This window comes from Motacilla alba, chromosome 1 (assembly GCF_015832195.1).
Source record: "Motacilla alba alba isolate MOTALB_02 chromosome 1, Motacilla_alba_V1.0_pri, whole genome shotgun sequence".
Lineage (NCBI taxonomy): Eukaryota > Metazoa > Chordata > Aves > Passeriformes > Motacillidae > Motacilla > Motacilla alba.
The window spans coordinates 64,477,406-64,491,907 of record NC_052016.1 but is presented as its reverse complement, the minus strand read 5'-3'; the positions used below and the strand labels follow the sequence as shown (position 1 = coordinate 64,491,907).

At 39.4% G+C, this 14,502-nt stretch overlaps 1 protein-coding gene across 8 annotated transcripts in view; it reads right to left on the bottom strand.

Annotated features, from left to right (window-relative positions):
* Window positions 1-14,502, bottom strand: part of ENOX1 (ecto-NOX disulfide-thiol exchanger 1) — a 353,080-nt gene that overhangs the window by 187,957 nt on the left and 150,621 nt on the right. The window contains exon 1 of one of the 8 annotated variants that reach the window (XM_038138485.1): window positions 12,157-12,914. The exons of 6 other annotated variants lie outside the window; for them this stretch is intronic. The gene's annotated coding sequence lies outside the window, so the exon portion shown is untranslated. Of the gene's footprint in view, window positions 1-12,156; window positions 12,915-14,502 lie in introns of those variants that run through there. One more of the 8 variants, XM_038138495.1, reaches the window with a different exon arrangement.

Genomic DNA, 14,502 nt, shown 5'->3' with positions numbered 1-14,502 from the left:
CTTCAGTTGCCAAATCTACCCATTTTTAAGAGAGGTTGGGGACATGTTGCAAAATTTCAAGGTGCCAGGAAAGCTTATGAACAAGAAGAACCACATAATGACAGATGTATTTTCAAGAAAGATTTGACATTCAGAGTAAAAGGGCAACAGACGTTGGGGAAGAGATAAATGTAAGATGGCAGAGCTCATCTTTGTATTTAGATGAGCAGTCAAATCTGATGCTTGGAAGCCATAGGGGATGGATGACACTAGGTCTGCTGCCCTGTAAAAATGATAGTGAGATTTTGGTGTATAATGTTTCTGCAAGAGAGCAGGTATATATACAGCCCCAAAAACCTGAAGGCTACTCTGAGATGACTGAGATGTCTTTCAGTCACTCACTTGCATATCACTGAACAATCTGGGAGGCCAAAAATTGACAGTTGTGCAATTCTTCAGGGGTTTCAGAGGAGTAAAGCCAAGAGGATCTGGGCATTGCAATGGATGTTGCTCAAGGCCTGGGGCTACGCTGCTGTGTTCCAGGATGCCCACAGGGATACTCCAGCTACAAAGTGACCTTAGCAGCAAGGGACATGAACTTTTCTCTCAGTACTCAGATGGTTTTTCAATGCATTTTGACAGGGAGCCCCAATTAATAAAATCATATTTCACCATTAAGCACGGTTCAATATCTTTATTTGAAGATACCAGTGCAATTGTTTTTTTCCTGCCAACTGGCTTCAGTTCAGAATTGTCTTTACTTTTTCTATTGATCTTTCCTCCTGTTGAAGAAGCCTTTATTCATCCCCATTAATGCAAGCTGGGTTAAAAACTTTTCATGCTTCTGGTATTAGTGGTAGCACGTACCATGTTTTGATTAGGACAACATGCCTGGGCAATTCAGGAATTTGTGTACCTGCATCTTGAAAATGGAATCGTCTACCCTTGCCTGCCCCTAAAAGTCTTCAGTTTCCTGGGATGTATGTGATTCAGTCTAGCCTTACCAGGAGAGTTTTGGAACGAGGTGGGTTCTGCCTGGCCTCCAAGTCTCTGTAGTGGAGCGAAAAAGCACGACACATATCTGAGTTCATTGATTCTCCACTTCTTGTCCAGGAAATGTGGAAATCCTGCTGCATATTATGGCACGATAGCCCCAACTCCTGACAGAACTGATGTTCTCAGCTGGACTGAGGATCACTACTCCTAACGCTGTTCAAACTCCATGTCTCATAGGTGAAATATTTCCAGTTCATAAAATAGGCATTTTCCAGATTGGTTGAAAAACTTCTGGAAGTTCTAACAGTAAACAGGAACTATGTGAGTCCAGTTTGCCCACTGGTGTCCTTCCCAGATTCATCCTTCACCCTACCTTGGTTGTGCAATGGCCACTGCATTGGCACTCAGCACAGGGGATGATTTGGGGTTTGTAAGCAGAACATTCAGAACCATTCTACTGACAGGTGAAAAGGAATAAAGAGCTCATGTTTGGAGATGCTGACTCTGCTGTGCTAACACAAGTAAAATATAAGGGGGGAAAAACCCTTTATTTTTATTGTTAGCATTTGAAGATAGCATTCTGAATACACTCTGGGATTATATCTCCTGAGTCAAATAGAACTGTATTTACCAACATTTTTAGAGAAGAATTACCTTTTAAGTGATGCTTAGCAACAGCATTCTCCATTCTATTCTATTAGTTTTAACACTTCCATGTTTGTTTTTTGTTTTGAGTGAAAAATACACAAGAAAAATTTCATTCATGCTCTGAATACCAGTATGTTCAGATGGATAGGCATATGCAGCCCTTCTGTAACTGACATTGCACTCAAAATCTGTCCGGACCAAAACTCCAAGCCTTCCAAACTAACAATTGATGTCAGTCACCTTTATATGGATGTGATTTTCAGTCCTCTATTAGCTTACACTGTCCAGAAACTGTCAGACTGCTGAAGGATGGGCAACCACCTTGCAAAGACCAGGACGAACCACAGCCTATGAGAAGTTCTGCATCCGTGTATCCCACAGAAGCAGACAGAGCTATGCTGATCAAAGTCTCTTAGGAAGGATTAAGTGTGCACCAGACTTCAGAAACAGAACAAGGAGCATGAAGTTTAATCTTGCAGAAAACAGAGAGAGGGGTGTGTCTGAGGGAGCATGGCCAGGAGGTTATTCTGTACCATTTCACATCACACTGGGTGGGAGTGAGGGATTCTCTGGTTTCCTGGAAGAGGAGCAGGGGTTTCAGCAGAGGAAATGTGGCAGGAGGATGAAGCCATTTGCCTTTGTTCATTGTCACCCAGGGTCTGCAGGAGCATTTTGCATATAAATCATTCCTTCTTTTGTACACTTTTTTTTACTAATATATTTGCTATTACTGTTCATTTTCTTATCTCACTGCTGTTCCTAGTAAACTGTTCTTATCTCAACCCATGAACTCCACTTTTGTACCTTCAGTTCTCAACTGTGCATCTGAACAGAAAAAACAAAATTCTTCCTCCCTTGCAGTTTCAAGTATTTTCATTTCTATTCCTTACTATATAACTGGACTTGTGTTACTACAAATCACATTTATTTGGACTGCCATGTGAGTTTGCTGAGTGTTTTAACACAATTCTCTACCAGATAAATAAAAAATTTTAAAAAATCAGCTACTTTGATCAGGACTAAACCATGAAATCAGAGTTCACACATAATACTTAACCTAAATAAAGAATTCATGGGAAACAGAATCTTGCTATCATAATATTTATTGGAAAGGTATACAGAAAGAAAAAATCCATACATGCTTCTCAGGAAAGCATAATTTCCCAATGGATACTGCTCTATTCGACTTGAATCTAAACTAACACTCTAGATTCTAATAGCACTTGGCAAGCTGCAGACACATCATTTTTTAACTTAGGCTCACATTTGAATTACCTGGACTTAGATTTCCAATGTGACCTTTTCAGGGCTTTGTTTAGGAACAAAAAGAGTTCTCGCTGGAGAGAGAAGACACTTTTTAGAGAACAAGATGTATTGTTGAAGGTAGAGGCTAAAATAGGAGCTGCTGCTAGTCTAGATTAAATAAAATAATGACTATCTATGTAAGATGTGTTACTTTCAGATGACAAAAGGGAATATAATTTTTTTTTTTACATTTAAACCAAAATTTGTGATTTTTTGTACTATACTATCAAGTATGTATTTATTCACCCTGTGCCTGAAGCTTTTAAAATGCAGGAACATGGAGATTTTTCTGCCTGAAATAATGGACACACTAAAGATGTACATGACAAACAGAATAATTTTATTTGTGTCCTCAGTTCTGCAAGGAGTTCTGTACCAAAGAACATAAACAATGAAAGCCAATGCATTTCTCACCTCTCAAAACAGACCCTGCACTCTTTAATGTCCATCTAAAATTCCAGCATATTAGGATCATATTAGATTTTTATTTTTCTTTTCCCATGGGTCTGCTGATAGAAGAAGTGCACAAAATCTGACTTGCAAAGTGCAACTATCCTGTTCTGCTGTGTAATCACATTTATACTGGAGCTGGTATAGACTGGTTTTGTTCCTCATTTCCTTTATCCTTCCTAAGCTGCATAGCCTGGCTTTTAAACTGCCTTTTCACTGCTGAGTTTAGAAATATACAACAGGAAATTTCAACTGCATATTTACACAGAGAAAAAGTGGAAAGCATGGAGGAGCCAAAAAGAGTTTTGAGTCTTTTTGTGGCATGCTCAAAGACACAAGTGGAGAAGAAAGCCAAAATAGATATGCTATCTGATTGCTAAATATTTACTTAATGCAATCATCATTTATTGAGGAAGAACAAGAGTCCAAATATTTATGAAAGATGATAGCATTAGTTACTATAGATGGGGTTTAACACTAATTCGGGGGAAGAAGACTGCTATGACAGATAAAGATTAGTTTATTCAAACTGATTATGCCCTTAATTTTCCACAAAAACACAGCTCAAAATCCACCACAGAATTAAATGGCTCTTCCTCTGAGTTAGCCCCTTCCCTTTAGTCCTTCTTCTGCCTGTTTCATTTATGGATGCAATGCCTGAGTGCATGGTCCAATATTCAACATGTGTAATTCTGATGCAAATGACAGAAGACAGGGTAATGCATTCTTTCCTCTTCTCTACCATTAGAGGCATGTCAAAAGGGCAGAAAGAATCACTTTGTTCAGTTTTATCCCTACAACCACCTGTAAGACTGAAAATCGCTCTGCACTGAGGTGGAGCAAGCAGGAACAGTAATGGAAGAAGATACCTCTCCTCTCTGTGCACCTGATGGACTCCAGTCAGAAATCCATGCAGGCAATTACACCATCATCCTCTGAAAGGAGCTGAATGATCCTTAAGGCTATGGAATTATATTTTTTCAATCTATGGTCTTGACTGAGAAGGGAAAATTGGAGTAGGTGAGCTACACACAACACAAGGATGCAATTCATACATACAACACAGAAAAACTTTGGAAAATGAAGGAAAGCTACCAGCATCTGCTCAGACTGGCTGCAGGAATTAGTGAACATGACAAGGACTGGATGCCTAGAAAACATCACTTTTATCCCATCTAATGGATCTAATTTATATGAAGTGTATTCAAAACATCACTTAAGGTTATTACCACATCTCTGAAATAATTTCATTCAACTCACTAACTGAAACGCTTTATGTACCTTTTATTAATACATAAACATGATTAACTTGCACTTTACCCATCTGAAATATTAAAATGTTAAAAGAAGCAGAAAACCAGAAAATTACTGGGCATTTCCTGGTTGTTGCAGAGTGAGACAGGCAGGTAGAATGAACCGTAACCAACCTGTGACCCTTCCCTTCAATACTGATGCCACTAATAAAATCCAATGTCAATCAGGAACCCCATCAAAACAGGATGATCACTTGTCATCAGTCCCTTAGAGCAACATAACAATCTGAAAATTGAATTGAAAAGAAGTGTTTTGTTGAAGACTGTCTAGGCAAAATGACTGCCTTTATATTCAGCTTATACAACTAATGCTGCATCTGCTTTTGGTTGACTACAGTTGGATTAAATTTAGATCTAACATGAGGTACATACTGCTATACAGTCACCTCCAGCTGAGATCCCATGCAGCGTTGTTAGAAATACATTATTTTTTTCAAAGATGCAGTGTGAAAGCAATTTTTTAATGCTCTAATACAACCGAAACGTCTCTTTTCCTTTCCCAATAATATTTTCCAACACTGTGGCAACATGAATTACATAAAACCTCTCTGGGCCAAAAAAAGAGTGCTTGAAGAATAAGCAGTACAAACTCAAGAATTCTGCTTCAGATCATTAAAAAAACCCAAAAATATAGGTTTTTTTCTGAATAGCTTAACTAGGTAAAGAAAGACAAATGACATGGCAGGAGAGAGGAAAGATTTTTAAGTAAAAGAGATTATTTCAAATAATCTGAAAACAAATAAAATAGATTAAATTGAAGTTTATGCTAGTATTAATGCGGTCATGATAAGGCTTTAAGTAGGTCTGCACTGTCCCATCTGGAGGGACAGTGTTTACAGTGTTTCCACTTCTCTAGGCTTTTAACTAGCTCCTTGTTTGATTGCATCTAATTGCTTTATGATTTACTGTTGCTTCATTTCTTGCATGGCTTTCATTACATGATATACCTATAAGAAAACTGTTCATCAGCAGATCACATTGTTAGTTGGCTATGTAAGTTCTTTTCTCACAAAATGAATATATGTAAATTATGCATGCTGCTTTGTTGCTGTAGAACTGTTCAGACTGGACACACTTAGATCCTCCCAAGTTGCTAAGAAAGAGCGCAACCTGTGGTGGACTGAGAGGGGAGCACAGCAGACACAGACTCAGTTTCCTCAGCCTCACTGAGCCAGGGCCACCCCTCATGCAAGCAGGGTGTAAGCAGAAAAATTCACCCATTGACACCCCTGGTAGTGGGGCAGATGTGGCAGTCACTTGAAGGCGTCAGAAAATCAGTGCAGTCCTGTCTCAACTGCTCTATTAATATCTACAAGAAGAGCCCAGAGAATAGCAGGTGACTAACCCTGTTTGTATAGCAAGAGACGTGAGGGGAGCGTTTCTCCTGCTGGCTGAACAGCATGGCTGAGATCCCCTTGCAGCACACATCCTCTGAATGCTGTCCAAGCATTGCACCATTGTCTTTGCAGCACAGACTTTGCTTTAAAAGTCATCTTCTGGCACTCAATTTGCAGAATAGCTGGCTGTTTGGCACCCTCTGCACCAGATGTTATCTTGTAAACTCAATGAACAGATGCCTGTTCCATTCTCACAATAAAAGAATAATCAGAGTTACCACTTAATTCTGTGATTCGAAGTTAACGATATTTAAGATTTATAAATATGCAACAGAAGCATGTTAGTTCTGTAAATGTACTGAAAAAAGGGCACGTAGCTCAGGAATGAAACAAATATTTCATAAATATGCCTAACAATAAGGATTTAGTTTATTAGCAGTTTTGGCAGAACAACTGCAAAGAAGATTGCAGTTTTGAAGCACGTTTGTCATTTTACAAAGGGCAGGCTGTTATTCAATATAATAACATTACTAGGTTTCTTTTCTTTTAACTATTCAAAAAATACCTGCCTGAAAAATTGTCCGGATCAGACTGTTTGCTTCTAATCTTAAGGTGAATTTCACACCATACTTAAGAGATCAGACACCTGCTATATTTATGAGGTCAGTTATGGCTTCACAGTACTGAGAAGTTTCATGGAAGAAGCTCTCAGACCCCTGTTTCATAGACGGTTGACTAGGGCACTTCATATGCCTTTTTTGACTCCTTCACCATGGCTACTTCAATCCCAAGTGTGATAGATGGAAAAAACTAGACATCAAAACAGCAGAAGGTTAAATTAATCATAAATCATTGCACTCCATCAATTTTTGCATTTATCCTATTCTGTGCATCTAAAGTTGAATGAAGTGCCTGGAGGTTTTTGGTTGAGCAAACTGAAGTAATGAAAACAATTTCCTAAATAAAATATAAGCATTGTCAAGAGGTCATAAATGGAAGTCCAGCAAGATGAGTTTCCATCTCAAAAGGAGCAGAAAATTGGTTCCTTCAGACCCACAATCAAATGCGCCAATAAGTGAACTTTTGCCTATTGAAACAGAAAGACAGAGCACTGCAAAATGTGATAATCCTGCAAGTTAAAAAGGTTTTATAGCATAACCATGGCTGTGACCACAAGGTTAGTGAGACAATTTATATTAACTACACCAGCTTGTTCATCATCCCTAAACAACATATTCATTCAAGACTAGTCCCTGGTTTTGTTTCCCATGAAATCAAATGCTGAAGATCAGTTATCAAGTATGCCAATTTTAAAGAATTTACCATTCCCTCAAACTCAAAAAAAGAAAAACTCAAAATATCAGGCACAGTAGTAGAAAAGTAGTGGACATATGGAAAAAGCCAACAACCATGACTTTGTACATGGGGTGATGAAGTCTGTGGTAGGCTATTATCAGGCACAAATGAGATTTCAGACACAATCTGAAACAGTCAACAGTCAGCCCTTCAAACAGCTCAGCTCAGTGCTCATGAAAGTAAATGTGCTAGGTTTTGCTGGGATAGAGTTAATTTTCTTCACTGTATGGGGCTGTGTTTTGGATTCGTGACCAAAACAGTGTTGGTAATGCAGGGATGTGTTTGTTACAGCTGAGCAAGGCTGACACTGAGTCAGGGCCTTTTCTGCTTCCCACCCCACGAGAGAGAGGGCTGGGGGTGCACAAGAAGCTGGGAGGGGACACAGTCACAACGGCTGACCCCAACTGACCAAAGGGATACTCCAGACCATATGGCATCACGCTCATCATGTAAAGCTGGGGGAAGAAGGAGAAGGGCCTTCAAAGGTATAGTCTTTGTTTTCCCAGTCACTTTATGTATGACTGAGCCTTGCCTTCCTGGATGACAGAACACATGCCTGCTTGCCCATGGGAAGTGGTGAATGAAATCCTTGTTCTGCTTTGCTTTTGTGCATGGCTTTGGTTTTACCTGTTGAAGTCAACCCATGAGGTTTCTGACTTTAATGTTCTGATTCTCTTTCCCATCCCACCAGGGGAAAGTGAGTGAGCAGCTGTGTAGTGCCTAGATGGTGTCTGGTGTTAAACCACAACAATAAATCAAATTACTAGGAAAGGAAGGGAAAACAAACAGAAGTATAATTCTCTCATTGCAAAAGTTCCATCCTTATCGCCAGGTTTCTCTACCCAAAAAAGATGTGGAAAAAATTAATCGACAAGTAGGAAGGTGGCAAATACACTCAATGGTATGGAGCAGTTTCCAGATGAAAATAACTACACAGAGTTAGTTATTTTCAGCCTGGGAAAGCAACGACTAAAGATGGGATGTGACAGACATTTACAGAATCATCAGATTAATAAAGAGGATGGAAAGGAATCTGTTCATCCTATCTCAAGATACAGAGAAGAACAGGGGCATATCACATGAAAGTAGCATGCTACAGAACCAGCAAAAAGATGTGGTTCTTCATACAGCACATCATTTAACTGTGTGTAAGTCCTTGCCATGGGAAGCTGTAACTGCTAGAAGTTCACATGCTCTGAAAAACTAACTGGACCAATCCATAGGAATCATAGGTGGTATCACCTCTGGCTCAGGTAGTCTTTGAGCAATGAAGCGAAGCAGCACAAAGTATTTCTTGGAAATAGCTATACCTGCCTGACCTCTTGTACTCTTTACTAGGCTTTAATTTCAGAGCTGAAGACTGAATATTGAGTTAGACCAACTTTTGATTTGACCCAGTGTTGCTGTTCCTGCCTTAGCCTTTCAGTCGCTAGTCAATGGAATAATCTAATAAATCAAAAATCAGAAGTTGATTTTGAACAGGGGGAAAAAAAGCTGACTCAACGAATTTGATTATTTTTATTTATGCTGGAACACGATATTGGAGACTTAGATTTATAACTTAGATTTGTGCTGGGAAAAGACTTTACACATCACAGTCCTACACCAAGATGATGGAAAACTGTAACAGAAAGATCAAAGTTGACTTGCAGCATTTAGAATTATTATTTCTCAATGTATTTATTGCTGACCAATAAAATTTCCTAGCAAATGATCATGTTTTTAGCATGCTAAGACCAATTTCATTAAAATTTCTAATACATGATGGAATACCAAATATGTCTGCAAAGCATGCCAGTTATTAATGACAAACTCTAAATTATGACAGGCTGAACACTCTCAGCAGGCTGGAGGATTTGATTGTAGTGTTTTGAGTCTGTCTTACAGAATTGCACATTTTGCAGTTTGGACAATATTTATTATACCTCAGAGAGCACAACCAAATACTTTTACTACAGCAAACATTTAATAGTATTTACTCCATTTCACTTCCTTCCTTCCTTCCTCCCTTCCTTCCACCCATCCATCCATCCATCCATCCATCCATCCATCCATCCATCCATCTCTCTTTGGGGTGTTTCCCTTTTCCTTTCTCCTGTAAAAGGTATATTTGGGAACACGCTGCAAAAGTGCTGTTTTTCCCCCACCTCTTAAAACCTACATGGTAATTATCCTAATCTGCAATTATCCAGTTTTGCAATGTGGTCATTTACAGCTTAAAAAAAAAAAAAAAGACAAATGGATGAGTTATTATGAAAAAATTTGGTCCCTACATTTCATGAACTGTGATTTTTTTCCTATTTATAATAGAGCCTCAAATGCTGCATATGTTGGCGGAGTGTCACTAATGCTAGTAACTATTGCTCCCAGCTGTTGATTTAAATACAGGATACAGCTGAAATAATATCCTATATCTGCCACTACTGGGCTTCCCTGGTTTTGAGGGGAAATCATGTGTCCTGATTAACTGTGACTCTGATTACTTTATTCAACAAGCCCCAGACACAAACCAGCAACACACAACTTAAAACTGACAACTGCATCTTGATGAAAGTTGTTATTTCATGTAAACTGTGACCTCCTGGGAATTTTTCCCCCACCTTCTTTAACCATTACCACTAACTAAAACTCTAGTTTCACAGAGCTGATATGAACAAGCAGTTAATAAGGCAGATGTCTACGGCTTCAGCCACTCCATGGAAACTAAGATATCATTTTGAAAGTGATGACATAATTCACAAGGAAATGGTGATTAATCCATCGCACAAACTAGGACACTTCAGACTATGAGTAAAAATGCACATTATTCATTTGATCCAATTATTGTTCCAGGTATCGTTCTACTGCAGTGACTTCATTTTTTTTTTTTCAATCTTGAATTCAATCTTTATAGGAAGAAAAGAAAAGAGGAAAATATGGAAAAAAAAATCAGATAGACTTTGGTTTTGGATTACTACTGGACTATGAAATGATGCTGTGCCAGAGGTTTCTGTTTCTGGCCCCAAAGGTGTCTTGTGCCACAGTGAAGTCCTTTCCTTACTCCTTGAGGCATTCCTTAGGCAGAGTCTCTGCGGGGGGGGGGGGGGTGGCACGGCACTTGCCTTGCTCATTGTAGCCTGCATATGAAAATTACTATTATTTTATCTTCAGCATCCCTCCTACAACTGACTCAGTGCAAAGAAATGGTTTGGGTCCAAACAATCCTTACAGTGACACTGTACCAGTGACTTAACTCCTTTTCACCTCAAGAGCTGAGGTCTGTGGGTTCAAGGATCTCTCTTCTCACTGGCCAAGAAGCAGGCACCCATTCCTTACCCTGAGGGCATGGAAGCTTCAAATGGTGGCAAATTAAGCATAGGTTAGTTTGGGAGCTGTAATAAAATGCAAGCAGGTGGCAATTGGGTTTGGATATCTGGGCTGACAAAGCCTCAGGAATGTGCAGTGCTATACATACGGCACATACATAGATGCAGATAAAATGAGAGCTGCAGGTTAAGCACTTAGAGATTTGTTTTAGCCCTCACATTTTAGAGTGGGTGCGCCCTATACAGCAGTGTTACTCTTCATTGCCATGAACTCTGCAGTGAGACAGACTTACATCCTAAACTTTGGTACACCCCAACATACCCCAGCAAAATGGAAATATGAGGTTACTCAGGCTCCCTTTGTCATCTGGGCTCTTCTAACTTTAAGTTAGTTTAACTTAACAGGGTTAAACTTTTCTATGAGACATTAAAAACAGGCTCCTGAAAAAAGCAAACTACAGGTCTGAACTGATCATTGTACCACTTTGGAACAATAAATCCTGCACTTACTTCAAGGCTGGAAATGGTATCTCCGACACAATCAAGAGTAAAGTATTAAAACTGAAAGAAGTCTTTCAACACAGACATTGCCCCAGCTTTTACTAAGCATCCAGATGCAGAGGGTTCATTGTTAGCACATATGCATTCTTAAACATACTAGCTTCTTAAACTTCACAAAAAAATTGATTTGGAGTTTTTTTCACATCAAAAGAATTATAACAAAGAAACAGGAGACCGAATTTATGATTAAGAGAAGCAGACACATTCATTTTCTTTTCCAAAGCAAAGCACCATAGGAAAACCAGACTATGGCTGCTGAAGGCATTCAGCAGTGATGAAGAGTTTAGATTAGCATGCAAACAATAAAATGTTTGACTACATAAAAGATAACCTGAGTACCAGGACTATATTTTATGCAAAAACTAGTTATAAAACTGCTGCATAAATGATCCCCATAGGGATAATTTAGGGAAAAATAATCTGAGATATTTACGTACCTGACAAACACTCCAGACTCTGGGAGATTTTTCTGCTGTTTATATGCCAGTCGTCTAAGCCTACAATGTTTGGCCGTGATATCCAAAGTCAGGCTGCCCATAAGTGCCAGCCTGGATGCTGGGAGCAGCCTGGCTGTGTGAGAAGGGCTAATCAGCCCAGGTGGAATATCACGCTAAAGCAGCCTTCCAGTGCCGTGGCTGGTGTGTTTACACAGCTCAGGTGCTACTGCAGCCTGCCACAGAGACACAACCTAGGGTGATAAAGCTGAGCTGGGCTCCAGACCACCTGCATTAACACTTCATCTGAGCAATGGTCCCTAAGCCCATTGCAAAATGGTTGGTTGGAGCCCAAAGGACGCATCCTCCTCAGCTTTGCTTTTTGTGCCCTGCACATCTCTAAAAATTATTGCTCCCACCTTATCAGCCTCCCCACTTTTGCACATCTCCCCAGTGAAATACCATGTCCTACCTTGTTCCTGCATCTTTGGTCCAGACTCCTGCCAGCACAGTGGAATACACAGAAGAGCTGGAAGCTGCTTCTTCGTACTAGAAGCATCACGTGTACCAGAGCATTGTACATTGATCCTGTGTCTATTTATTCCATTTTCTTACCTTGCAGCGCTGGCAATACACTTTTGCATTTTGGGCAGCAGCTCTAACATTGAATAATCAGCAAAAGAGACACAGTGTAACAGCTTATGAGCCACATGCATTTTGCAAGTTGGAGTTTGGCCATCGTCATCAAAAAATGAAAATAGACCAGGTGTAGAAAATGTCTGCAAAAATAATTTTGGAGAGAGAGGTTTTTTTCTTCAAGGAAGATTAGAGGAGCTTAGATTGTTTAGTCTAGCAAAATGAAGTGAAACAGCTAAGGGGAAAGGTAAGGGAGGATGTGTTTGCTCTCAATTAAATATTAATTAATACCCTATTAATTATTAATAAAGAACTATCCAAGATAAAAGGTAATGGTGTCACAAAACAAATGGATAAAAGTTGTTCATGAATATATTTAGTCTGGGAATGCAAATAAAGTTCCTAACCATTAATTGGGTTTGGAATCAGCCTTCCAATGGGAAAAGTAGAAGGAAAAGTTCTCAAACACTCCTAAGATGACACCTCTTTCAAGAGACTTATGTTCCTGAACTCCATGTGCCAAGAGAGGGTTCAAGCCCTCTAGCCCAAATCTGTTCTTTCATCTCACTTCTGAAAGAAGATGCTAAAACCTAGTTTCCAATGTCCTTTCCTAAATCTTAGGCAAAGAGAAAGTCAGTATTTTCTAGGTACAGGGGAAAAACCCCCATATCAGAGGGTTTTGATAAGTGCTATTTTTATTTTACCTGATGAAGTCCACTGGGGGGGCGGGGGGATGAAACCACTATGTGGTCATCTGCCTTGCTGCCAGATGTGTATGGCACTCCACAGCTACCACCCTGGCCTGTCTTTAAACTAGAACAGTCAGAAGTTCATCTTCAGTATATATAACTGCACAACTCTCCTAAGATCCACCTCAAACACATGGATCCACCACCAGAAGTATAAAAAGAGATGTGGGAGATGCTCCAAATGAAGATTTCCAGGCAAAATGGTTCAAATCTCAACTGTAGTACTACACTGACAAGCTTGCCTATTGAAAGATATAGGCCAGTGTTCTCTCATAAACAACTGATCTCTTTAATACGGAGGTGGCACTGGATATTTACACAAAACACATCCATTACAAAAAGTTATCTCCTGAGATGAGTCATCCAGCAAGGAGTAAGGCTTTACTATGAATGGTGGGTCAAAGGCACTGGGGAATATCATCACATCAAAATATAGGCTTTTACTTCAGTGCTTTGTTGGTACAGCATTTAAATTCCATGTGAAAAGCAAAAGACAGAGTAGAAAAGTCAAAGACATTTGAAATAGAAGGGGAAGTACACCAGAAGGATCAAAAAAAAAAGAGATCAATAAGAAAAGTCAAGTTTGCACCAATAATTTTAAAAAAGAATGTTAAGAAAATAAATGTGGGTATAGACACATGGGAAATGGACTGCGGTAGTTTAAGGAATGTAAGGGAACTTTAAAGACTGAATCTTGGACTTAATCCCATTTTGAAAAAATATTTCTGTCTAATACCCGTTTCATAAACCTCTTAGAAGTTTCAGTACAGTTCCTCATGAGAAAAGGATCCACAGAATGAGCCAATATGTGGCATTTATGTAACAGCATTTTCAAAAGCCTCCTATAGTCAGAAAGAGCCTTGCAATCATGGCTACTCCATGCGGCTACTCCACGCCCAGCAAGGGGGTCTTTCAAAGCAGGTTTGAGGTGAACCATTTCACAGTCAAGAAAAATTTGCTCACATCCTCCTGCCCCTTCTGTTGCATTTGCTTTCTGCTCCAGGAAGTGACTACAGGTCATGCATAAAACTTAAATGTAATAAAATTAATTCCAGGTTACCCAGATAAATCCCTTGGTCTTCCATTGCTATGGTTTGAATTCCGTGACTTACTAAATCTTAAACCCCACTTTCAAGGCACTCAAGCAGCCGAAAGAATTTCCACCTTCCCCCCCCCGCCCCCACTAAAATAGGTTATTCCATATTTTCTTTGTTCTATAGGCATGAAAAATAGTTACAGAGAGTCATCAGACAGGATTAGCATGATATTAGTCTTGTCTGTGGAAGCAGAAGCATCAGTCTCTCCATCTCCTGGCACTGGACTTGGTGACCAACCAGCAACAGCTGTGACTGGAAGTTTTATGGGGTAACCAATGAACACAAGTTAATAAGAAAAATAATTTGAAAAAAAAAAGCAACCAGGAAACCAAAACC